This window comes from Equus przewalskii, chromosome 1, assembly GCF_037783145.1.
Source record: "Equus przewalskii isolate Varuska chromosome 1, EquPr2, whole genome shotgun sequence".
Lineage (NCBI taxonomy): Eukaryota > Metazoa > Chordata > Mammalia > Perissodactyla > Equidae > Equus > Equus przewalskii.
In genome coordinates, this window is record NC_091831.1 from 45,368,919 (window position 1) to 45,393,870 (window position 24,952).

The 24,952-nt window shown below is 36.1% G+C and overlaps 1 pseudogene; it reads left to right on the forward strand.

Moving 5' to 3' along the window:
- LOC103549054 (nucleolar protein 12 pseudogene) overlaps nt 1-24,703 on the forward strand; it is an 80,123-nt pseudogene extending 55,420 nt beyond the window's left edge.
- Nucleotides 24,704-24,952: the final 249 nt, after the last annotated feature.

The following is a 24,952-nucleotide window of genomic DNA, read 5'->3' on the forward strand; positions in this document are numbered from 1 at the left end:
ACCAAAAATATTTAGCACATAAGTATTCACAAAATTAAAAAGATAGGGAGGTGGAGAAGTGGGAGCTAAATATTTCCTTAGGTGAGTTTAAATAAGAAAGTATTCAAAAATTTAGCCTCTTATCCATATTATCATTATGACTAATAAATGTTAGTGATATAAATATACACAGGAATGTGAATAATAGTTATTAGCTCTTTCCACTTTGATGAATTAGGTAGCAGTTAATAAACAGGCAAAATGTATTGTTAGGTGTTCAACAAGATAATGCCCTCCTGTTTTAAATTTATTCTGGGATAGTCAGAGGTAAAAATTTAATAGTGACCACCACAGAGTCCCTGTCTCAGATGATAATGTGGTCAAATATTTTGGGGAAAAGATGAAACTTTTATTCTTGCTTACATTATTTCCCATAATGTATTTTGCAACAAACATTAACCAACATTTATTAAGTTCCTCCTATTTATTAAGATAATGTTAAGAACTGATGATATAAAGATGAAAAAGTGACAATTCTAATTCTCGAAGATTTTAAAATTTAGTAGGAATGACACATGTAAACAGGTAAGTACAATACTGGGTGGCAAGGATAAAGAGAGGATGTAGAAAGGATGTATTTCCGTATCAAGAAAGATAATAGGTGAGTCAGGGAACAAGTAATGCCTGAGGTGTGTTTTGAGGGATATATGGGATTTTGCTTTGTGGATGGGAGAGAAGGTAATATATAGGGGGTGTGGTTGTGAGAGAACCATTCCTAGAACAAACAAGTACACAGAAGTTTGGTTGTATTACGTATTATTACAATTATAAATATACATCCCTTTGTCTGAAAACCCTGCTAACAGGTGGGCGTCAAAATGCAGATTTCTTTTAAAAGTAATTTATTCTCTGTACAGATTACATAACGTCTCCTTGGGGTCTCATAATCAAATACAATAATATATGTACAGTGAAGCATGAATATCGACATTAAGTGGGTAAATAGAGTCAAAATGAGCCTCACAACAGATCAAGGTAGGTTTTGCCACCCAATGAATTACAAACAAAGGAAAAAAAAAAATCTGTGTTCAGAATTTTCTTTTTTACTTTTAAAATTGTAAATAAGAGACTGTACACCTCTAGCTTTTCAATTCATTTTTAATTGGTGTGTAATTTATAATGGTGAAAAGAAGGCAGAACTACAGATAAGTTGGAGAGTATAGCAGAGGCTACAGGTCATAAAGCTTGTAAATGTAAAAGCCAAGGTTTGAGAATGAAGGAGAATGCTCTACTCCATCTTTGCTGCTAAGTGACACCAGTCATGTACAGAGGACTTTCTGAAAGCTGAAAGATCTTTAGGGGACTGCTGGAAAGAACTTCACGGAAAAATGGTGAGAACTTGAATTGTGAAAGAGAACACACGTTCAAAGAAATAGGAAGACTTAGATATCTTAACTATATTTTTAAAGAACAATTTACATTTCCCTAAGAAAGAAGTTAGTATTTCAATGGGAAAAAACAATTGTAATATTTTAACTTACATTCAAGAACTATATCATAAAATAAGAAAGTGCAGGACCTTAATGATTATGTGTGTGTCTGGGTGTGTATTCCTGTATACACATACCTACACATACATATACACACACAATACTTACGTGAATTATATAAATTATTTAGGGTTAGAGTTATACCTTCTCCCTCCCATTATCAGGATTTCTTTATTTCAGTGGAAATATTTAACCTTATGATTACAGAAACACGTACTAATAATCAAAATACAAGGGAGTTTTTAAGAAAAAATACAAAATAGAGTTAAAATCCAAAATAATAAAGATTTTTTAAAACTTTACTTTGAAAGGATAATTATCTTTAATTTGTACAACCTAAGTGATTTACTTTACCTGATTACCCACATATATAGCTCACACGTCTGAAATGTCTCTATCAATGAAAACAAAATTAGTCTGGATATACAGAGCAAGACTGAAGGCCTAAACACAGAGACAATCCTAAGGCTGCCTGGATTGTATCCCGCCCAGTGATGTCCCATAAGATTACCCAAGTGGGAGGCTAAAATCCAGCCTGCTTTTTCTTTTGTCAAGCTGCACACCTTGCCATGGGCTGCATCAGCCTGGAGTAAGGACTTGCTTCTTTAAACCATCTTTCCACAGGGATTGAATTGATTGAATTTCTGTAATCACAATTGGGCGAGGGGGACTGTGATTTTTCTTCTCAGAGAAGCATCTTCTATCAATTCTCAAAGGCACCTCTGTGCTAGTAGCCAGTGATCGCCTTGTGCTAAACCACCCTTTACTTGCTTATTATATTAATAGGTTTAACTACATCAAGTACCCCTCCTTTCTCATTTATCTTCCACATAGCGATATCATGAAGTGAAAATAACATGGGCGTTTGTTCTTGAGGTTCAACAACATGAACATCTAGGTTCAGCATCTCTGGCTCTGCCACTTTATAGCCTAAATGTTGCCTCAGGAAGATGGACCTATACTGAAAATGAGGAGTCAGGTTCTGCTCGAACAAATCAACCAACGGACAGCAGCAACTATGGGCTTAAGCCAGAAGCCGTCAAATCCTTACGGAGAGAGAAACACATTTCAACATTTTCAAATTGAGTTAAGTTCTGAAAATGACTAAACTGATAATTTGTACACAGAGTGAAGAATTATACTCTAAAATATTATTACATGGGTCACTACTATATAAAATTGCCTATTATACAGCCTCATTTCTGGCTTAAGTTTGAAGCACGTTATTTGTACATATGTTCAGAAAATTTTAGAGAAAATTTTAAGAACTTCTAGGATATCACTGACATCTTCTTTCTACCTCTACTCAGTTCTCCTCCAGCCAGTGTAAAGCAATCAGTGGGAACTATTTGTGATAGCCGCTTTGCCTGCTCTACCCATTAGCATCATCGATTAGCTCTCAGATGGAGGATGAGACTTGGGTTCTTCACTCCCTTAACGTACTTACGAGTTAAACTGAGCTTGTGATAGTGACAGCCTGCTGCTGTACCCCAAATACTCTCTTACTTCTTACAGCCGCCAAAGGGGAACAAGACTGCTCCAGGCAGTAGAGGGGACAGATGGAGGTCAATATATAGACATAAATAAACATAGAAGGTAGATACCATGTTATTCCAAAGAGGATTTCAAGAGGCCTACAATGACATAGTCTAATATGTAAATGATAAATACAATGATAAGTAAGTGAAATGTTACAGAATGTATGCCTAAATGTTAACAGTGATTACTTTAGTGGGATTATGATTATAGGTGTTTTTTCTCTTTACTTTTTATTTTTTCTTTGTTTCAGAACATAATTTTATTATTTTTTGTGCTCTACATTTCACTCTCTTTTTGATTGTTAAGAAAAGTGTTATTTGACCAAAAATTTAGGAAAAGGCGGGAGAAGGATGGGTAAAATTAAATGAATGCCAAGGTTCTTCCATGCCGTTTTAAGAAAGTGAGGACCGATTTGGCTCTGAGCTTTTTGGCAACCAATGGCGGGGGCGGGGGAAAATGCAATCATTTTCAACTGTGTATATTTAATAATCAAAAAAACCATTGGTTAAGAAAAAAACTATTTTAGCCTCATATGGATCAAAGAAAAATATTTCTTAATGAGATTCTTAGAGGCTGTGTCTTAATGAACATTTTTAACAACCTCCCTTTGGTAGAAACAGCCATGTGAATTTTGGGGCTGTTTCCTTAAAGACCCTGTCTATATGGAGCTATTCCATGGATGACAGCAATTCCTGACGATTCCCGAGGGCATGGGCTGATGTAGCAGTGCACCTAGCATGTTTACAGAAACCAAGAGGAAAAATCCCTTAAATAATGTTTTGTAAAACCAAGTTTTGATATGTATTTGTCAGTAAAGACCAGAGTTTATTGATTTCTACCAAGCGTCTGGAATATAAACTTTTTCATTAAAGCATTATCCATATGATTGGCCAAAGTTAGGACTGAATCACCTCGAGGAGTCCAGAGAGGATACCCCCATAGATAGCAGTAACAAAAAAGCCCAGGAAACCCATGCAGAGAACAAATGTTTCGTCAGCAATAAAGGGGTCCATTTCATGCATATAAAAATGGATGATCAGAGATCCACACTTCGATCCATGAGCACAGTCAAATAATTTGTATCTTGGATACACATTTTAGGATATTTATACTTTAGGTCAACTTTGAGCCTAAAATATTCTAATAAAATATCCAGGGAACATCTAACTTTAAGAAGTTCCATTCCTGATGATAGTTTTAGGATAAATTAAGGAAATACATATCACTACAAAAATTAATGAGATTCTTTGCTACACAGAGATAATAAATAAGCTCAGCACTGGAAGAATATTATATGTACTGATGTCTGTGATCTTTGGAACAGCTGAAGCAATTGTGTTTAGTCTTCCTTTAAAGCTGCTTTCTATTAGGTTGAATAATATGAAGTTGTTGGTTTTTGATCATTTTGACCCATCCAAGTGGCAATTTTGTGTGATTCAACCTAACAGCTCATGATGACAAAATTATTTCCTGTGCTCATGGGAGAATACCTGTCTTTATTCTTTATACTAGGAGTTAGAATCCAAACATTAAATATACCTAAATGCACAATTAAAATTGATTCTCTTATTATGGAAGTGAAATGGACTTTACTTACCGCCAGTCTGGCAGTCCTTCCTTCCGCTTTCAAGAGTTTCAGTCTCTGTTTGGGGACCTCTGTGACGTGGGCACGCTGACAGTTACCTTATTCCAGAGGAGGAGCATATAACCTAAGCTAAATCATAAGCACTGACCACAGTGAACAGTTCCTTCAGCAGTGAGCATGTGACAAAGATGGGCTAAATATACTGGGGTGAGTGACTTTGTTAGGGATGCTATGGATAGGAATTTGGAAGTGTATAGGACACTGAGAGTGTATAGGTTAGACTGAGATCATGAGAGAAATCTGTCTTAAAATGCAGCCATCAGGGGCCTGCCCGGTGGTGCATTGGTTAAGTTCACATGTTCCGCTTCTCCGTGGCCCAGAGTTCGCCAGTTCCAATCCCAGGTGCGGACACGGCACCTCTTGGCAAAAGCCATGCTGTGATAGGCGTCCCACATATAAAGTAGAGAAAGATGGGCACGGATGTTAGCTCAGGGCCAGTCTTCCTCAGCAAAAAGAGGAGGATTGGCAATAGTTAGCTGAGGGCTAATCTTCCTCAAAAAAAAAAAAAAAAATGCAGCCATCACCAATGAAATCAAAGCTCACGGGTGGAAATATTTCTAAGCCCTTGGATCAATCCTTTCCTTAAACACAAAGAGGAATTCAAGATTTTCAGATTCATAAGTCAATAAACTGACTTTATAGTTTATGCTAATTTGAGTTACTTCCACTGTAAAGGTCAACACATATGTGAAGGTACTCATAATTATAGATAGGGGCTTGTGTGTAGAAAATCATTAAAAACATATTACACATCATATGCAAATTTTTGGCAAATTTATTATGTTCTATTGCTTCAAAAGCACTTGTATTTAAAAGCATATACAATTACGTGTATCTTTAATTTGAATTTTATTTTCTTCTAGAGTGGGCACTGAATAATTTTAAAAAATTTTTACAGAACTATTGATGATGGATGCTAGGTTTGGATTCTGATCTGAAATGTGAATACTAACTCTTTTGGATTTTAGTGATAAGATAGGTGTAAACAGATGTAAGACAGGAGCAAATTGTGGCAGGGGTGAAATATTGACCCTACACAGTTCAAAGATTCACAACTCCTCAGTTACCTCATAAGGAGGAACCGTCATTCTTAATGATCTAAAAATCATTCTTATATTCCAAGACAGAAATGCGTCCTCTACCAGTTTCTCTAATTTTCATATATGAACCTCAATATTTAGACAAACAGAATAACAGCTGATTACATCCGATGGACTTTCAGAGGGTTTGGGGTCAGAGACCAAAGCTTTTGAAGTGAGAAATAGATGTAGTCATTAAAGCAGCAGCACCTAATAGGGTGATTCAATTTGGTCTAAACAGAAAACAACAGACTGAGCGACAGAAGCTGTCGGAGAGGCACTGGATGTTATCTCCACTATGGCGTTTATAATCTCAAAGATTTTAGGGGGGAAGTTTTATGTGTGAAAATATATGAGGAGAGAGGGGAAAAAGGGGGAGAGAGAGAGAGAGGCCTCGGAGTGCTTTGCTGTTGATGAAGTAATTTTAAAAATACCACCTCATTTGGGTCTTGCAACTAACCTAAACAGTGTGAAGGGCAATTATTATTATCCTCATTTTAGAAATGATGAAAGGGAGGCTGATATCCTGTGTGGCTAAGGGACTTTACTACAGCCAAATAGCTAGTAAATGGTAGACTCGGGATCATATTTCAGATCTTTTGACTGTAAATACTTGGAAGTTTTATACCACTTCCACATTGTAAGACACTACTCACGAATCATAAATAACTATAAAATCTAAAAGGATTGCTAATATAATTTCAAATGGAAAAGCTCTGAATATTTTGTCACTTTCTAATCTAATAGGTTCCAGTTGTATCGCTTGGATTTGATATATCTTTGTTTATTATATTTCAGAAGACAGTTTTCATTTTTCTCTCAATAAATTTATCAAATTATATTTATTAATCTTATAAATGAATATAAGGTATAATTTGGCTAAAAACATCTGCTGAAAATTCTTATAAAATACTGAAAAATTCGTATAGCTGTCCGTGTGCATCTTTAAAGTTACTCTGAACCTTCTTACACCCTTTCACTTCCTACATGAAAGGGAAGAAAGACAAATAGTTTCTTTCTCCATTTTATTTGCAGCAAGGAGTGTCCCTTTGATTCATTTCAGGGCCACAAAATATAAGTGGAAAAATCTGGTGGTCCTTTTGCAAAGTTTGGCTTTCCCCTAGGAAAGAGGGTTACCGCATTTGGTGCAGCCTTTCGCTTCTTCTTGCTTTAAGTTTGGGCACAAGGGTTGGAAAAGCAGCAGCAATCCTACCTCCATAAAGGAAAGATGAAGGCAATCAGAGAAGTTATCCCTAAGCCCTGGCATGTTTGCATTGCTGAAAACATGCTAGCGACTGCCAAACTTTGGATTCGATGGGAGGAGGGGGTTTTGTAAGTCTTACTGTTACTTACATTCATTCAATCCTGAAATATCCAGATAATGCTTTTTTGGTCCCTGAAACTCTCAAAACTATTTAAAGCATGTTAAGTATGCTTTCTGTCACAACTTAGAGCAGGCAATATAAGCAGCACCATCAAGCAAACATAAACATGCATCATTCTTGCCTGAGGGCAGACGGGTATCCATTAATCCAAGAATAAATTGTGTCTCTACCATGCTAATATCCTTCAGGGGTTTGGCATTTCTGTTGGATTAAGTACCTTGTTGATGCAGATTTACTTTTCAGTCTTAAGCTATACATTTCTGCCACTTGACTATTTGCTGCAAAAGGAAGATGCTTTCCCTATTACCACCGCCTTTCCCTTATTCACGCTCTTCCGTCTAGCACCAATGCTTTCCCATTCTCCTCTCTTCTGTAACACTGCCTATTGAAGTCTAGGTATAATCTTTTCAAGCTTCTCTGCAACAATACCTCTTACATGAAGCCTTGCCTCATACCTGTAACCAAAATCATTTTTTCCTTTTTGTCTCCTTGGAAAGTGTTTTACTGCTCATGTGGCATTTATACTACACATTTTATTATATTCTTTTGTGTACAAATTCCATTCCCTGCCCTCTGCAAAATGATCACCATCCCTCCTAGTGGACCAGAAAACTCATTGAAGGCAGGAGGACCATGTGACTCATTTTCCTTGGCCACACAGTACCTAGCACAGATACTGATATTGCTGTGATAGTCACAGGTACCAGGGTCGATAGGGTTGATTTCTCTGTAAAAAGTGATTTATTTCATCATGCCTTTCTTTACTGCTACATACTTATCAAAAATGAGAGTCAGGAAAGAGGATGCAGTATCTCCCTGACGCTTAACTTTTAGAGAGTTTGGTCTTTAGGAATAAAGAAAGATCTCAAGAATAGAGATTTCCAAAAGAACTCCTACATATTATTATCAGGGATTGGCAACCTACTGCACACAGGCCACATCCAGCCCAGTGGCTGTTTCAGTAAAGTTTCATGGGAACACAGCCACACTTGCTGGTTTATGTAAGATCTAAGTTTACTTTTATACCACAAAGGCAGAGTTGAGTAGTTACCGCAGCGACCCATATGGCCCACAAAGCCTCACGTATTTACTATCTGGCCCTTTATAGAAAAAGTTCATAAACCCTTGTTATCAGGAAGGTTAAAAGCAATAATAATTCAATAGCCCAATAATTTAGAGAAATAAAATTTAACAGATTGAAGGCAGAACTTCTCTGAGCCTGTGATTCCTATAATGTATTGCATGTATTCCTATCATGTATTTCTGATGTCCACGTCATTTCCTTGACTTCCTCAAATTTTTCTGACCACAGGAATTTTTTTAGCTGATTGTATCTCAGGCTGAGTGATCTGAGGATCACCAGTTTGGCAAACGCTGCTTTAGAAAAGTGCAAGAAAAAACTTTTAAACTGAATTGCAGTTTTGCCTCTAAAGTATTGCCCACATCTGATAATATTTAACTCTCTGAGGAGTCACTTATTATTCTAGTGATTTTCTCTGATACAATTAAGCCATTTAGCAAACAGCCCTGGCCCATGATAAAAGGACCACTTAAGCTTCCTTGACGTCAAAGTTATAGGATACCTTGTACTATAAACAAGTTATGTGGTAATTATCTGAGTGATGTTGATAATTAATGTCAAAACAGTTGCAAACGTACTTGAAAGGAGTATATATGATCTTGGATTTAAAATTATTTAATCTAATTTAAATGGAGCCAGGAATACCAGGCTTCAGGTACATTACTCTGATTGATTACACAATTATAGACCCTGTTAGATGTAGAAATTACTTTGTATATTTTCTTATAGTTCTTAAATTACTGCTTTCTTCAACCTCAATACTTCCCTTAGATAATATAATTTGCCTCACTTATACCCCTTTAAAGAAGCTATGTTTCCTCAATTTGAGTAGACATGTCGATGACGTAAAAAGATGCTAAATCAAAATGTATTATGTATTTTCCCAGAGGCTCAGAAATGTGTACAAATTATTTAGTTCTTCTATTCATTTAGTCTAACAGAAGATACAAAGATAATTGAAGCTGACACATGTATACTCTAAAGAGACTATCTAGAATTATCTCACAAAGGTAAATTCAACGTATAAAGATCTACAGCCTCCAATTTATAAATTGTGTAATTCATCTACGCTCATCCCAGATCAGATGCCTTCCTATTAACAAAGGAGAGACAGAACAGTGTAGCAGAACCTACTATAGTTTTGGAGTCAGATTCCAGTTTGAATCTCAGTTCCTCTGCTTGGTATTACCCAACTTAACTTTTTTTTTTTTTTTCTGAGTAAGATTAGCCCTGAGCTAACACTTGCTGCCAATCCTCCTCTCTTTGTTGAGGAAGACTGGCCCTGAGCTAACATCCATGCCCATCTTCCTCTACTTTATATGTGGGACACCTACCACAGCATGGCTTGTCAAGTGGTGCCATGTCCACACCTGGGATCCAACCCAGCGAACCCCAGGCAGCTGAAATGGAATGCAGTGAACCACTGCGCCACTGGGCCAGCCCCTCAACTTAACTTTTTAAATGAGCAAAAATCTTCTGACAAGTAAAGCATGAGTACTTTAAGCATACTCAAGGAACTTTATACCACAATTTGACTTTACCTCTTCTACCTAGAGTTACTTCACTGATGGTTTCTAAAATATTCTCTTTGGTCAATGTTTTGTTTCCTTGTCCTATTGGTAGAACTGAGACCGCTAGTAATAATATCCGTAAATGTAAAATGTTGCTTTGAATAATTTACTTGTTAAATGTATTTATTTAGTATGATACTTAATTTAACAATGATTTGAAATAGTTAAGATGTAAAGATGTTTTAAGATAAAAAAACTATAATAAAATCTGAGCATAGGGAAGGTAACATCTTAGAAAACTTAGGGAGTTGAAATGTATATTAAGGAAGTTTCTGCAAAATGACTGAAGTCCTTTCCAACTTCATTGTGTTCTTGCTAAATTTGTTACATAACAATGCTGACAGTGTACCAATTGCTCAAGGAGAGAAATAGAGATTGTTTACACTAAGGTCAGGACAAAAAATAAAAAAAGAATTACTCTAATATCTCATAAAAGGGAAAGTAAAATATATCTAATATTTTTTAAGGTTACCCTTTTTATCTCTAGTGAAATGGAGTTATAATTGCCTCATCTCTATTAATCAATATTTGAATACACTCCTACCATACAAGTGGAGTGGGAAGGTGCACATGAAAAATATTTATTCTCGGGGCCGGCCCTGTGGTGCAGCGGTTAAGTTTGCACGTTCCGCTTCTTGGCGGCCCGGGGTTCGCTGGTTCGGATTCCGGGTGCGGACATAGCACTGCTTGGCAGCCATGCTGTGGTAGGCGTCCCACGTATAAACTAGAGGAAGATGGGCACGGATGTTAGCTCAGAGCCAGGCTTCCTCAGCAAAAAGAGGAGGACTGGCAGTAGTTAGCTGAGGGCTAATCTTCCTCCAAAAAAAAAAAAAAAAAAAAAAAAAATATTTATTCTCCCCCGTCAAGGAATTTAAACACTGAAAGGTTAAGTCCCATATGAGAGTGTTTGTCCTGGAAACTTTGATACTGCTCTAGCATTCTCTCTCTCTCTATGCATTCGTATGCAGACACGCACATATGCAAACAGGTGAATTGATATATTATTAATTCTTCAATAATAAGATATTTACGTCATATTTTCTTTGAAGAGTATGAGAGGGAAAATTCATTGTGAACTTACCTTGGACTATAAATAGCAATAGACTTTAGGACATGAAATAGTCTCTTTTCAATTATTTTTTTCACGCTTCTATTCATTGACAAAACAGAATCATAATTTTTTAAAAAATTTTACATGTTCCTTTGCATGAAAAATTTATTATCTGAAATATGTTGTTCCATAGGAATTTAAACATGCTTAATGAGAAATAAAGTTATTGTTGGAAATACAAATTGTCTGTGCATTTAAATACCATATTTAAATATACATATCATATGTATACAAAAAAGTATCTATAGCACTTTTAAAATGAATAGCTTTTTAAATATTGAATACATAATTAGTGACAGGATCAAATTATTTCAAGTCTTTATTTTCAAAATTCTATAAATCCCCCAACAAGACTGCTTTTTATGTTGCATTTATAGCTACACTATAAAAATACAACATTGTAAAAATATTATTTTTAATATTTTTAAATATTAAGGTAGCAAATATTTATGGAGTGCCCAATATGCCACAGCATTATGACATGCTCTAAATATACTGGTGGACAAAAGAGACAAGTCCTTTATTTTTCTGGAGCTTACTTTCTGCCAGGAGCAAGAGTAATTTCAGAAATAAGCAGGTATGTGTCTACATACTATATTTTTTTAATAAATTGCAAATTAAAATTACTTATTTCTTTTTTAATAGCATTTGTTTTTCTGAAATATCATTTCACTTTTAACTGAACTCTTTAATTATAAATTTCACTCAATACTATCTCAATGTGGAAGAAATTATTGTATTTCTGTGCCTATTTCCGTTACTTTCTATTTCTGATTCTATTTCCATGGATTTAAAATATTATCAGGCCACTAAAATATATTACTCCTTGCTTTCATTGAAGCTATGGTTAACCAAATGTTATCTTAATTCCTATTTTGTTACTCCAAACTTCCAAAAGCCATTTCTTCTGCAATCAAAGCACAAGCCTCACTTCAGAAACACATAAAAGTAAATTGATTTTCATCCTGAAAATGTCAAACTTCTGCCTATACTGCTCAGCTATGGTTTTCTGAAACAGCAAAGTTCAAGAAGAGCCATCGACCTGATGGCCCTTTGACACACGATGATAGATGCCATGTGTCTACTACTTTACAGCCAGAACATCCTCTAAGAGAAGGAGACAATCAATGAAGAATAATAAATCTAAACTGGGTAGAAGCTTTGCTTGTTTTAAATGTATTAAAGGAGAAAATACTGGTGTTTCACTTCTCTGGGGAAAAGCTCTTATAAACTCCGTGATTAACTCTTTCCTCTCTTTCTGGTTTAGATGAATCAGACATACATACATCTGCTTAAGGAAGTAGACCAATGGCTAAAAGTTAAACTCACACATAGTTAATGAACTTAACATAAAATACAGATGCAATGTATTGTTCTTCAAAGGAGAAGAAAAAAATGTTAAAGGATACAAGTTTTTAAAAAATGTAACCACTACTCACCCTTGTGTCTTATCCCTCTGTCAGCCACTGGTTCTGGCAACTTCAACTGTTTCTAGTGAATGATGTTTCCATTTTCCTAGAGGATAGAGTTATTGGTCAATGCCATGTCAAGAGCAAAGACTTTATTCAAGTGCAGGACATACGAGCAATTCATTTACTTACAGATTATACTTATGTTTGTGATGAATTATTGCAAATTCTGAAGAGTAAATCTTGCAATCATAAATGTCAGTTTTGGAAGTGGCACACTTCTAAGTTAAAACTTAACTCTCAGAATGCATACCATCATGTACACTCCACATTATATTCTTAGGGAAAATAAAATCACTCACACGTGTGAATTTTTTATGCCATTTGACCAGAGTCCTAACAAGGAAGTGCAGTATAAATTCTCCTTCAACGACACTTTAAAAATACAGTGTTTTATAAAATGGTAAATAGAGTCAAGACAATTAAGGACAGTTATATAGTTGAAGGTTATTTTTGAGTCTACAGCAATTTTAGCTCTCAGAATGTATTATTTATTTCCTTAGGCTCACAAATTTTGCATCTATGTTTTTTCAAAGGAGAAATGTATAATTTTTGATAATGTAATGCAAAATCTTAAGACATTTTAGGTATTGCTATTATTCCTACTAGACTTTAATTTTCTTCAAAGCTGAAGAACTTGTCTTAATTATTTATAGCTCTTATAATTCCATAGTTAGTACAACATTGCTATTTACATATCAGGAAATAGGTACAGAAATAGATGAAAATAGCTATAGTTTGTTTCAAACACCTAAACACGTTCCCTTGAAACTCCGTAGAATATATGAAGTTGACAGATGCACTTAACTTATGGAAAGCAAAAGTAATGATTTGTTTCTCACAACTAAACTTTGGCTATGAACTACTGAATAAGTAGAGATAAACACACAAAAATAACAGTTTAAAATAGTACTTCTAAAATGATCTACATTAAATAACAGCAAGTAAATAACATCATGAGAAAGAAGATAAGTATTTATAAAAATTTAAAACACAATTGAAATTTTGAAAATAGTGTCTGCATGAATATATAAAGATTTCTATGCAATCTAAAAATTAAGAAAAGCATAACAATTTTTATACCTGTTTGGGGATTAGGAAATATCTAACTTTAAGGAAAAAATTAATAGGACAGTTTTCAAAATTAAAAAATGATAAGCAGCATATTCATATGGTTTTTTCACAATAAAATGTAAGCTTAACATCAATATATAAAAATTGTTGAACCTTTTCTCTTCAGTCAAATTATGGATGGAGTTTGATAGGATCTTTAAAATTTATACCACCACCTGTCAAGCCTACTCTGGCCCCTTGGTATCCTGTGAGACATTTTTGCGCAACTCTAAGGCTCCATAGAACATATTTTTGAAAACTCTTGACATAGATCATTCTTTAACATACTTTAATAACAGCTATAAGAAAGGATACTGCATGGACAGAATAAAATTGAGTTCCTCCATTGATTTAACCAACAATGACCATAAGAAGACAATTATACAGTAACTTCCTGACTATACTTGGGCTCTGAGTGTAGCTTCAAAGACCAAAAATAGCAAGATTTTCACTAGGGTTTCTTATATTTCTGGATAGTGCTGAGCTCTCAATTAGCCCCATTCTAAACAAACCATTTTGCACTGTACTTTGGGTCTATTTGGAATACAGTGGGGTTGCTCACCATGACTTCTGAGTAATGATTACACATGCTATAAAATATAGCAGAAATTATAGAACATTTGTAAATTAACACTTAGAGTGTTTAATGCCACCAGAGAAAGGAAATAGAAGACAAATGAAACAGAAACTTGTATGATTTCAGCATTTATAGTTATGTAAAAAAATTTCATGTGATCATGCATATACTTTATCATTATAGTTTGAAAGACCAAATAATTAATTAAAATATTACTTTTCTAACACTTACATCACCAGACCTAGATTTGAGGAGTTATAAATCAAAGCTTATATCTAGAGTGTAAAATTTCAGTAAATAGTTTACATGTTTTCAAACATCGAAAGGTAGAATAAAGGTGACATCTTAGGTTAATACCAACTCCTGAGGTATTTCATTTATTGTGAATATTAAAATTAAAAAAATCATTTTTCTAGATTGATACTTCAATAGTACCCCTTCTAAAGTTCTTGTGTAGTACCAAGAATAAACTCAAGATTTTCAAATTGCTCTGGGCTGCCCTAAAATTAACTAGAAGAAACAATATAAACAGAAATTCTGATTATTTACAGCACACAACTCCATACAGTACTTTGGAAATGTATTATCTAAGGAACTCAGTGCTGGAATCCCTGGCTCAGAAAACTAGCGTTTGCTTTAACAAATCTTCTTCATGACTCACCTCTATGATGTATTGTATTTAATCAATAAGATATATTTTTTAACTGCATTTCAGTTCTTTAACAGTGTCACGAAATGGACAACCATAGACAGATTTACGTGTGACCTAATTGAGTAATCACTCCCCCTCGACAATACCTGAATAATGAAGTGATTCGAGATTTATTAAGGTAAAAGAATTTATGTTTCAAAAAGGAAATTTCAGACTCTAGAAACATCAGACACGATAGGGTGATACTTTGAATTTTGAACCTAATGTAAACACTAGAGAAGTGTAAATTGATAAAAATATGAAATTATGTGGTGTTTTGCTATAAAAGTATAAAAGTGGTTATAGGCATGTATATAACTGCCAATGACCAGAGGGAAATATTTATTTTAAAAAAACACTCACTTGGGTGTGAAGTGAAAAATAGTAGAAAAGATTAATATAATTAACTGAATACCAAAAATGTTTAAGGCTAAGAAAAAAATATGATTTAAATAATACTTAGATTTACTTTGATACTTTAATGTTATCAATCATTTGTAGGCATGAGATTGTACAAAAGCCAGCTCACACAGTGGTTTAATTAAAGTTCATTGATGGAGAAAAGGAAAGAAGGAAAGAAGGTGGGAAGGAAGGATGAATATCAATAGGCACTGAGGGACAGAGTAGAGAAGAAGATTTGATATTTTACAATGTGACAGGAGATCTTTAACTTATATCTAGTGGGAATGTCTTCTAGAAGGTGGAGGTCAGGCTTAGAAAGAAGATAATACCACCACCACCCCCACCTTTACTGAATGATAAAAAAGTAGAAAGAGAGTAGAGCATCCTAAGAAAGAAAAGCATGAAATTCCCAGTAGCAGGCATCTGTACAACATACGCTGGTAGAAAGCATAGATTTCGCTCTCCTATTTAGTATATTTTATTGTTTGGATACCAAGACACTGCACTTCAGAATTTCCCTCCTACATTTCTGTCTGCTTCTCTGCTGGTTCCTTTTCATTTCTCTACCTCTACCTAGGTCTCCAAAATTAGATCTTTAATCCTTTCTACATACAGTGATTTCCTGGGTTTTTAAAAATCTAGTCTTATGGAATTAAATATTGCCAAAATTGGCATTTTCAGCCTTATCCCTCCAGCCTCCAGTTTTTGATTCTACTTGAATGCCAATAGCCATTTCAAAATTAACGTGGCCAATGCCAAGCTCCTGATTCTCCCTTCTTTTTCCAAATGCCTTCTTCCCAGCTCTCCTATTCTCTGTAAACAGCAATTCCATTCTTTCACTAGCTTAGGCCAAGACAATGATGCATTCTAGACATTATAAGACCTCAAGTTAAAATACTCCTCCAACTAATATTTTTCATCCAACATTTCTATGTTCAAGATGTGTTCTCAAATGCCTAATAATTCTTGGGTTGTTGTTTGCTTGTTTCATTTTTCTTACCATCACTCTAATCACTTCATTCAGCTCCATCAAATCTCTATATATTTTCAGCCATGATATAGTATGGCAGAGTGATACAATGGAAAGGCCTAGAGTTAAAAAAAAAATGGAGACGGATGTCAGTCCCTTTTGCTATTTATTTGGCATTTCACAAAGTTCTTTGCTTAAGTACACTCTAATTTTCTAATTTATAAAGTTGGTATGTAGGAGCTGATGATTTCTAAAATGTCTTACAGATCTGTGATTCAAGAGGATGTGATTATAAATCAGAAGTAGACATTGGCTTCAACTCGATAATTAATAGCAGTCATTTGGTAGTAGATTTTTATATGAATGAGGATTTGATTACTGATTTGGGAAAGAATGCTGTGTTCAGGATATGGAATGGATGAATAGAGGTGATTTGTGTCACACAATCTTCATATCACCAGCAGATTTAACCAGAAGGAAAAGAAAGAAAAACATAAAGTAAGAAACGTTTAGTAACAGAAAAGACCTCTCTGAATCCAAGCAATAAAAGCCCTTTAAATTTGAGAACTATTTTGAATATTACATTTCAAACTTGATAGACACAATAACATAAATTCTTCATGGTTGCCATTGTGGGGGACTGGAATTGGCCACCCCAAGATATGTCTCTTTGGCATGAGGAATATTTTGGGCCGGTTACTTTTAAAAAAAAGTGCAGACAGGAAAGAAACTCTGAAAAGCAGAGTTTACTTGCCGTTTGTTAAGAGACATTTACATTTGTAAGGGAAATCTCCATCTGTAAAGCTGTCTTCCTCTCTGTACCAGTAAGAAGGGGAGATGACCTTATCTCTAGAAACTCTTAATCAATGGGAAAGGCAAGGACTTAAATCTGCATAATAATCTTACTCTTGTTTATTGTACTTGTCTGGTAACCTCCTGTAAATGACCCCCCAACCCCCAACATCCTCCTTTGTCTTTAGCTGAAGATGACATTTAAGGTGGTGGCTTCAGCCATCTTGGTGAGTTGCTCACTTTGCCTGAGCCTCTCCCATGTATACACGTTATAAAGTTTTGTTTAATTTTCTCCTGTTACTCTGTCTCATGTGAATTTAATTCGTTCTCTGGCCAGAAGGACCCAGAGAGGGTAGAGGAAATGTCTTCCTCCCCTACACCATGTAACAGATGTCTTGAGCACTTTCCTTCTTAAAAATCAAGAGATTCTCAGAGGACTAAAATATTGCACTTGTTTTTCTTAAAAGCTCTTAGAAAACTAATTCATTTTAGTGACATAAGAACTATAAAATATGTATTGTTAATCATAAGAATAAATTTATATTTCAGAAAAATACCATCATATAATATAAAAATTTAATTGACAAAAAACAATACTTTTTTATGACAAGAAATTCTAAGTTACTATAATTATTTGTCAGGGTACTTTAGTAAACCTACTATTCAACTAATCAAAATATTGCAATTTTTTCTTTCAAGATAAGTATACAAAAATGTTCAAATGAAGGCATAATCCTTGATTTTTTTAAAGTTTATCTTAGTAAAAGATAGGCATAAAATCCTAGAAATAGCTGTTAAGTGAACAGAGTTTTGTTTGTGACCTAAGGGATTAATATATGACTTTGCAGAAAGCTTAGTGACTATTTAGCATAACCAGATGTTCAATGAATGGCCACTTCAGAGTGTTTGGATATTATAAATCATTATAATACCAGTTTGAAATCTAAAAGGCCTTCTTCTAATACTCAGCATGCTACAATAACTCCACGAAATTATTTTCAGCGTAGTTCAAGAGTGTGCATCTTGTCATTACTTTCTCCTGCTGAGAGAACTCACACAGAACGCATCATTCTTTAAATCATGTTTTATAGAATATTTATGGTATGATTAGAATGTGACAAAAAACTTGAAGGTACAAAAAGAACAGAAGGAAGCTATGCATATTAAAACAAAGGCAGCATTTAAATATACTTACTATTAAAAGATGTACTTTTAGGTTGTCTTTGCTTGAGAAAGCTTTTATTAGAAATAGGCATTGTTTTTAGCAGTTGGAAACAGCTTCACAAGTTTTAAAAGCCTTTTAAATACAAAGATCTACAAAAAGGATTTCTCTTATGCAAATTTAAGCAACAGTCAGCTGAATCATATTACAGAGACTGGAGGCTGCTTATTTTCATTCAGATTCCAGTCCATACTTTCTCATACAAACAACCATATAACTACATTTGACGAATGCTGGGGAAATGTATGATTTCTGTAGATAACTGATTATGCTTTGTAATTGGCAATAAAAAACCCTGTAGAATTCCTGGCTACACTTTTAATGTTTTTCTTTACTTTCACTGGCCCGTAGAATCTCTGTATTTAAATTGGCAAAGCCCCAGTAAAGACCTTAGTGAACCATTGTATGTTATGCAAGGAAGGTGACAAAATAGGAATCAAGTTTGCCTCCGTGTTAGGAAGATTTTGTGAATGAGTGTGCGTATGTATGTGTCTATGTGCATGTAAAGGGCTGTGGGTGAAGGAGACTGTGCATATGATTATCTTCCTTAAAAGACTGTAATAAATTACATGCTATCCGTTGTTCTGCAACCTTCCCAGATTTAGCAAGTCTCATAGAAAATCATGGTTAAATTCATAGGTGAAAACTGCTAAATTAAATAAGGACGCCAGTAGGCTGAGACTGATGTGGCTCTAATGCCCAGGTGGCCTGCTAAGCAAACCAAAACCTAACCCTGTAATTGCCTCAAGGTTACAAAACCAAAACACTAAGGACAAGCAATCCTAACAGCCAACTAGGCTTTAAGCTACAGCCAGTCAATAATTTCCTTACTTTGCACATGCCTTTTCTCATCAAAGTCTCTCGCTGAGCTCCTGTCGGTGGAACTCCTAACCACTTCTGGATTGGTTCTGCCCAATTTGAATCAAGAGATGCTCAAATAAACTCTTAAAATTTTTAATACGGCTCAGTTTATCCTTTAACAAAACTCATACAACATTTTTTAATTTGTATTTTTTAAATGCGAATGTAATTGAAGGTTTCAATAAGCTCGGTCTTCCTAAAAGGCAATTTTGTCGATCTATTCCTTGCTTTTATCTGTTTTATCACTTTTTTATATATTGACTATATTATATTGGTCGTATTTTTTTGTTAATTTGTTTTCTCAGTTTGTGATATGCCTCTGAAGTGTGGCAGAGTAGGCCACCTCAAAATATACCACCTTGGCATAAGGATTATTTTGAGTTATAGGCTTTTAGGAAAACTACAAATAAAAGAAAAAGACTCTAACATTCCTTCTTTTTCTTAAAAACAGGAGATGAAATCCTCATGTGAAAGTTGTCCTTCCTGTACCACGAGGAAAGTGACACTCTTCTCATCAAGAGTAAGAAGTTGCGATGGAGAGATGTCTATAAAGCAGCCCTTGCTAAAATCATTCTTCTCCTCCTTTAGCCTCTCCACACAGTTGATGTACTTTCCCACACTTGCCTCTACAACCTACTATAAAAGCATTTACGTTTCACCATTTCTTTAGGTTTTCATTTCCTTATAAGGGCTACCATGTCATATAAAACTCACATAAATGTTTATACTTTAATATCTGTCTTATATCAACTTAATTCTCAGGCCCAGACTAAAAGAATCCTAAGAGGGTAGAGGCAAAAATCTGCCTCTTTCAATGCCTTCATTTTATAGCACTTGACATAGATGTTAATTGATGATAATACTCTAAAAAATCTCCTATTTTTCCTCTGCACTTATTTTTCTTCCTTAATACTGAAAACCTATTCTCTAGTACAGAGATCTGATGTTCACGTCTGTTTATTTTTATATTAGAAAATTTAGACCACAGTTGTTTTTGTTTTGGGTTTGTTTTTTTTTTTTTTTTTTGCAGAGGAAGATTCACCCTAAGCTAACATCTGTTGCCAATTTTCCTTTTAATTTTCTTTTCTTCTCCCCCCTCCCCATGCCCCGCCCTGAAGCCCCAGTACATAGTTGTAAGTACTTCTGGTTTTTCTATGTGAGCCACTGCCACAGCATGGCTACTGACAGACGAGTGGTGTAGTTTTGCACCCGGGAACTGAACCCAGGCTGCCAAAGCAGAGCAAGCTGAACTTTAGCTGCTAGGCCATCAGGGCTGGCTCTAGACTAAATGTTTAATCCATGTCAAATTGATTTTGGTGTAAGGTAAGTGCTGATGAGTCCAGATATGAATTACTACATTCAGAACTTTCTTATTTCACACATGGTACTATAGTTTGCCAACCCAGCATGGAAACGAAAACATCCAACTTTACAGATAAATATTGTAATCCCTGTTACAAAAGTAGAATTATATTCTCAAATCCTTGCTAATGGAATATTATTGTGTCACTATTCTTGAGTATCATTACAAGAAATCAATTTTAAAATTGAAACTTGCTTATTTTTATTTTTAGGAGGTATATTTTAGTTTGGAAGGTAGATGTAAAAAGTGCTACCAATTTGAATTAAATACTGCCAGTCGATATCCTTCAAAAATCTCAAACTGAGCAAAGATGTGTGGAAGATACAAAGAATAATAGACACAAATCTCTGTTCTCAGAGAGTTTATCAGTCTAGGAGATCAGTAGGCTCTTGTCCACATATAATACTTTAATGCAGAATGCGATAGGTCACCAGAACATTGTGGATTGCTAAAAGGATTCAGGGAGGGGAGTGGTCAGAAAGAAGTTACAAGATAGCTTTAAAGAACACGGAGAGTTTGAATAGAATTGGCAGATTGTAAGATTCACAAGCGAAGTACAAAGTAAAGAGAGAGGAAATCAGAATCAATAAATGTCAAAGCCAGGAAAATACGAGACCTATTTGATAATTTTCAAATAAAGTAGTTTGGCTCCAGTTGTACAGGTTGGGGAAAGGTCGGGGGACAGATCATAAAAGTCCTACATATGATGCCCAAGAGCCTGGATGCTAATACCTTTGAGATGGAAGGTTTTAAGTTGATTGTTTCTCATAAGATATTGATCAGTATGTACTTCAGGAAAATTAATCCCTTAGCAGAAAGATTCATTACAAAAGGGGAGAATAGTTAAGGGGCGCTTTCATTCATTCACTCATTTATTCACTTGTTCATCCATCCAACAGTAACTTATTAAGTACTTGCTATGGACCAGGCATTTTTCTGAGTTCTGCACCCACAGAAATTAATAGTGTGCAATAACTCAGATAAGATTCATCTGTCATAAATTGGATGTGACAATGTCTTTCTAATATGACAACAATAACACACAGAAAGCATAAAATAATAGAGCATAAATTGGGGTGCACATTCATAAAATTGCTTCATGGCAAAAGATCATGAAAGCAAATGAAGTGCTTTCCTGCAAAAAATATTTACAATTCACATTTCAGCCCTAGGGTTAATTGCCCTAAAATATTAAAAATCCCTGTGAATAAATAAGACTAATTACATCATAAACAAAGGGGCAAATTATGGAAGTTTTTCTCACTCTGTCTTATAGTATTGATAAGATGCCACTCTCTACCCTTTCCAGGTACATTTAAAAAAATTTTTTAAATTGTTCTTGGTAAACACTCATATGGCAATTATTTTGTTCAAGGTTTATGTTAGGCCATGGGGAACTTTTTGTTGCTTGGTTGCTAATGGATTATTATTGTGTTACTGTTCTCAAGTACTTGTATTCTTGAAGGGGGAAACTTACTTAGGGAAAAAAAAGTATTTATAAACTTTAAAGGAAACTAGCTTTTAAGAGGTCATGCCAGGGCCTAAGATAGAGACTCAGGCTGGGAACTGGGACTGACTGACAGATACTGTGACAAGGCAGAGTGCTCTGGTGAGGTGATATTTAACCTGAGATCCAAAATATGTGAAGATGATAGAAGTTATAGGGAAAGACCATTTCAGGCAGCAAGAATAAAACAAGTTAAAGCCATGCCAGGTAAAAAAAAATAAAGTCTGAAATGTTATGCTTTAGAATTCATTGAGTTTGAGCAAGCACATTTAAATAATTGTTTGCCTTTTTAAAAAATTCTGAATGCTCAAAACCATTTTGAAAGAACGGTTTCAAAGAGTTTTACATTATAGTTTCCTTGCAGCTATATTCTGTGAAACAGAGAAATCTGATAAGACAAGATTTTAAAATGTACTTACAAAATCAAGATAGACAACAAAAAATAGTAATAGACATTACATTAAAAGGTATTTTTTTCTATTCTAATAACTTTAGTTTCTATATGCTAGTTTACATTAATTTTTTTGTCATATTTAAGATATTAATACCTGACAATATTAGGTTAACCAGACTTTAGGTTATGATTATTAAAAAGATGAGTTTTCCGAAGTAACTTACTGAGTTCCAATTAAACTGTATGTTTAATTCGCACTTAAACATACCAACTGATGATTCTTTTCTATTTATGGTGATACTGCATCGTGGGTCCCAGTTTTTGCATTAGGACAAAATTGCCACCTTGACCATAGTCATATCAGACTGTGCATCTGTTACAATAAAAGTCCTGGTTTACAGGAACTTGATCATTAAACTTTTTCATTCGTTAGTTTTTAAGGACTATTTTTAATTTATTGACAATAATTATCTGAGAGTACTAACGTTTTTAAAAAACTGGAACCACTTGAGGAAGACGGCTAAAACTTGAGGAGCTTACACCAATCCAAATACAATTTTGTGTATAAGTGCGTACAGGACATTATAATTATTCTATATTTCATGTTGAACTATTGAAGGAGAGGTTGCTTGAAATTTAGTTTAAAAATAATTTGATAATTTTTGAAGCTGAATATTCCTTTGAAGTCTTTTTTTCTTCTGAAAGAAAATAATTTTGATTAAATAGGTATTTAAGTAGTATTCTATCATTTACAAATTTTAGTAAATTTTAGATATTACTACTGCTACTATTTCAATATACAGCAGTAGAAAATTTGTGGAAGGAAGAAAGGAGAAAAACTAAGCTTTTATTGGGAGGAAAGAAATGATTTAACTATTGTTTGTAGAAATGAACTGTGTTCAGTCTAGGCAGGCAATCATTTAGCAAGACTGTGTGACAAAGCAGACAAGTTAGTGAGAAAGAGACTAAAGAGCATTTCTATGACTAAAAGCCAAGTGAGGTGGACCACGGCTGGGAAGAGTGCCTGGAGGCCGGAAACGCTGCCCGTGGAAGTGTAGCTATAGAAGTGTAGCTCTTCTCGGGAAGAACTATTGAGAGGGTCAGAACCAGCCCAGCGCTTGTTCTCAGCTTCGACAAGGCGAGGCGGCGGGAGTACCTGATAGGCTTCACAGGTGGAAGGTGGCGCGAAAGGAGGCAGCCACGGGTGAGATCCAGCAGCGGCTCAAGCAGCAGCGCCACCAGGAATCCTTGCAGATGCTGTCCCAGAGAGAAGAGGTGCTGGGGGAGGCAGCCCAGCTGGACTGGCTGCTGACGACAAACATAGGGTCTGAACAGTACGAACACGCCAACCGCACAGTCACCGCAAGCATCATCCGCAACCTAGACCCCTCCAGGGTTGTCCAGCTGTTCCGACTGCCCCTGCCTGAGCAAGGGGCTAGGCACGGGTCCGAGGATGCAGCATCATCCACGGGGAAGCCCACCAGCGCCTTTCCTAGGAAGTCCAGGGACCCCCTGCTATCCCAGGGGACAGCCGCTCTCAAGGCTTCGCTACCCGCACAGTCGTAAAAAGGTCAAAGGCAACATCCGCCAAGGGGCCAGGACTCCACCATGAAGCCCTCAGTCCCAGTCCTACCAGCAAGACCCAGCGCAGCCAGCTGCCAGGTAAAGCCCGGCCCAGCGAGAAATGAGCTCAGAACCAGGCCAGGCCCCAGCCTCGGCTGCAAAGACCTGTCCTGTCTCAGCTTGGCTTTTCCTGTACCCAGGCGGACACCAAGATGACTCCGCAGCCTAAGGTTGGGATGTCATGATCTCTCCTGGCATGGGGCTTGGACCTCAGAAGGAGTAGGCCACTCAGAGCTGGCCTCCCCTGGGAGGAGCCTTCAGAGCCAAGTTTGGGGCATCTTCCCAAAATGTGTATCCCACTAGGTCGTCATCAGATTTGTGAAACTAACTGCACTGGTGGTGTGTTTGTTCCTGGCCCTGATGCCATGCACCAAGGGTGGCTGCTGGGGTGGTGGAAAAGGTGGGGGTGGGGGTGGAGGGGTCAATCCTCACTCTCTAGCAGTTTTCCCTGTGGGTACGAAAAGCTAACGTTAGATCTGGGCCCCCTAACCAGGGTTGGAGACCAGTGTAACCACTGGTAGAATCCAGAGTCCACCTGCTGCTCTGAAAGCAGGCAGCTGGGGCAGGATGTGTGAGCAATGCCCGGCTGTGCCCGTTACTAGCTGAGACTTCAGGTCTGTCCCTCTCCTCGGCCTCATTGGTCCTCCTCAGCTAAAGTGGAAGTGGTGGAAGCAGATGAGTTCTGGAGCATTCCCCACCCGCAAACTTGGGTAGCTTCCCCAGGCTTCCAGCTGCTCCAGAGGGAGCCCAACAAAGGAGGACTGATTAATCCGTTGTAAAGAAAATGCATTTCAACTTGCCTAGAAGTGTGGCTTTTTCAGAGCAGACTCTTCAGGAGGCCCGTTGGTATTCTGCAAGGGCTGCCATTTCTTCATGCTCCGTCCAGATAGATCTTCAGGTGTGACTTCAGATCTGATGAAAACCAGGCTTGTCTCTTCCTTGTTGCAGCTTGTGAGTGATCTATCTCATTTACACACCTCACTGTTCCTCTGACTGAGCAGGGCTGTTGGCAGAATCCAGGTCCACCT